Source organism: Tursiops truncatus, chromosome 2 (assembly GCF_011762595.2).
Source record: "Tursiops truncatus isolate mTurTru1 chromosome 2, mTurTru1.mat.Y, whole genome shotgun sequence".
Taxonomy (NCBI): Eukaryota; Metazoa; Chordata; class Mammalia; order Artiodactyla; family Delphinidae; genus Tursiops; species Tursiops truncatus.
This window is the reverse complement of record NC_047035.1, coordinates 4470073-4472654: the sequence shown is the minus strand read 5'-3', so window position 1 is coordinate 4472654 and position 2582 is coordinate 4470073. Positions and strand designations below refer to the sequence as shown.

General features: G+C 48.6%; 1 non-coding gene across 1 annotated transcript; it reads left to right on the top strand.

Annotated features, from left to right (window-relative positions):
• The first annotated feature begins 690 nt into the window (after positions 1–690).
• Positions 691–767, top strand: LOC117311498 (small nucleolar RNA SNORD112). Its single transcript, XR_004525693.1, has one exon. It is a non-coding gene; the product is annotated as a small nucleolar RNA SNORD112 (small nucleolar RNA).
• The last annotated feature ends 1815 nt before the right edge of the window (positions 768–2582 follow it).

Here is a 2582-nt window from a genome sequence, read left to right as displayed (position 1 = left end):
TGGGGGAGATACGCTCACTCCTGATCCAACAGTCAAAATGCTCTTCCTTTTGTATTTGTTAAAAAAAAAAAAAAGCTAAAAGCTAACAGAAACCCCACACACAAACACAGCAAAGCAAAACAAAACCCACACACAAAATGTTTATTTTAATTATGCAAGAAATGCATTGATTAATTAATACACTCATTACGGAAAATCAAACACTGCGGGTAAAAGCTAAAGCCATCGTCAGCTCCTTCCTCCATCCCAGGAGCCCCGCCCCCCCGTCATCACCATTTTAACTCCTGTTGTCAGAGTCAGGTGTCTGGTTCCAGACTTTTTTTTTTCTCTGTGTATTTGCATATGTATCTAAATTGACCTCTCCAATATATGATTCTTTTTTTTAACGTAAACTATATCACCACGTACATTTCTTTTTGCACAGCCTGTTTCTCTTCACTCAAGAATGTGCTTGGAGATCATAAAAGATAAACACCGTTCCTTATCACACCACCTTAGTCGCCTGTAATCTGTACACGCTGAAGTTGAGTTCACCACCTTGTTGCTGTCACTAAAGCTCCGGCGGGGCTGGCTTGTGGAAGCAGGTGTAAGTAATTGCCAAGGTCTGGATTTGGGCTCACAAGTGTTTATGACGTTATTACAAATGAATATATGAATGCATAAATTAGCAGAATAAAAGCGGGACATGCCTGGACCAATGATGAGAAAGTGTTTGTGAACAAAGGATCATGATTAATCCAGTTCTGCGCAGAATACTGAGGTCCATTAAAAGACAATAGGTCTCGGCTGTCTCATTCTTTTTAAGAGCTGTTTAATATTCCGGGGTGTGTTTGCACCATTGTTGATTAGAGCTTCCTCTATTGTTGAAAATCCCAGCTGTAAGTCTGCTGGGGTAGGCCAGTGTGAGCCTATAGATGCTTTGGTCAAAGTCCTAGTCATCGGGGTGGGTCACGGGTCCCTGTGTGCTCGTTATATTATTTAAGAAAATAAATAAGAAAGATAACATAAAATAAAAGAGGTCCTGGCATAGATAAATGAGGAGAGCATGTCACGAACCGAGGTTTTAATTAATATGATTTTGCTGAACTGACGCCTGCTAGAAAAGATCTAAGCCGTCCTGTTTTATTTTTGTTGTTGTTATTGCTAACGACCCTGCAGGGAGCATTCTTGTAGCTGAATCTGTAAACACGTCCCTGACTGTTCTTTTAGTCCAGCTTCTTAGAGGTGGGATAGCTAGATTAAATGGTTTGCAGCAAAGTTTATTTTCACTGAGTGATCTTTGTAACATGCCGTTTTGACCTTGTCGCTGTCTTGCTTTAAATCCTCCATCTGACTTCCCGGAGTGTCTGGGACGTGGTCCAAGAGCCTTAGCCTGGCATGTAAGACCCTTCAGGGTCTGGCTGGAAGCTCCCCAGCCTCGTGCCCCCTCCCCATGCGCGCACACACACACACACACACATATGTGTGCTAGGCACACGGCAGCCCCTACCAGCTACCCTCTCCTCTCTGTGTGTGCCCTGCCTTTTACCCTTCAGGACTCCGGCCAAGCCATCCCAGCCAGCTTCCCCTTGGAGCTTAAGACAAGGCTTGAAATGTTCGCTAGGGTCAACCCAAATTTAGAGGCACCGCTGCCCCCCAACACCTCATGCTACAGTTCAGCAAAGCATAGTCTGTGGAATCGTGATGACTCATTGACACATTTGCCTCGTCTAGGAGAACGTTTTACATTTTTCTCGAATTCGTGAAACTGGCCACATGTTAATCACCCCCTTTCCTTTGTCCCTTTCCAGTGCCCTTGGCTCCCATGTCGCCTGGATCCAACTTCCCCTAACTGAAAACCGCCTCATATTCCCCCGGGCCCATGGGCAGCTCCAGAGGACTGAGCCGTATGCTCTGTGGCGCTGGGTGAGTCCTCAGAACACCGTCACACTGCAGATGCATACCCGGGAGGCCAGGCTGGCATCCCCACCGCCCCGGGCTGCTCTGGCCCACCCTCCTGGGTGCGCACGCCAGGCTCCCCCAGGCTCTGGAACCCTGTGTCCTGGGGTGCATGGGCTGGGGTGCTACGTCTCAGGGGTGGAGTGCCAGCGATGGGTTTTCAGAACATAATTATATCCTGGAAACGGTTGATTGCATCTTTTGTGACCTGCTCCTTGCCAGAGAGAAAAGGGGGTTCTGGAACATGAGAGGGAGCCGTGACGTAGCATGTGACAGCAGGGCCACCAGCTGCGGTGATGGTGATGCCCTGGGGAGGGGACGAGGTTAAGAGTGGTGCCTCTACCTTTGAGACATGGTCATGTTCTAGAAAGAGCACAGGCTTTCGGGTAGAGGGGCCGCGATGCCAAGTCTGCATCGCCCTTGGGGCAGAGGACTTCACCTGCTTATTGGGAAGCACAGGCGCGCCAGCGTGTTCAGGGTTTTGGTCCCCTCTGTTTCCCTGGGGTTGGGGACGGGTAGGAAGCACCCCAGGAGGGCAGCCATCTCGAGCACAAACCTGGCTACAGGGCAGACATAGAGCTGTGTGTCTTTGGCAAATCTCCCAAGAATTTCCGTGCCTCGGTTTCCTGATATTAAAAGAAGGA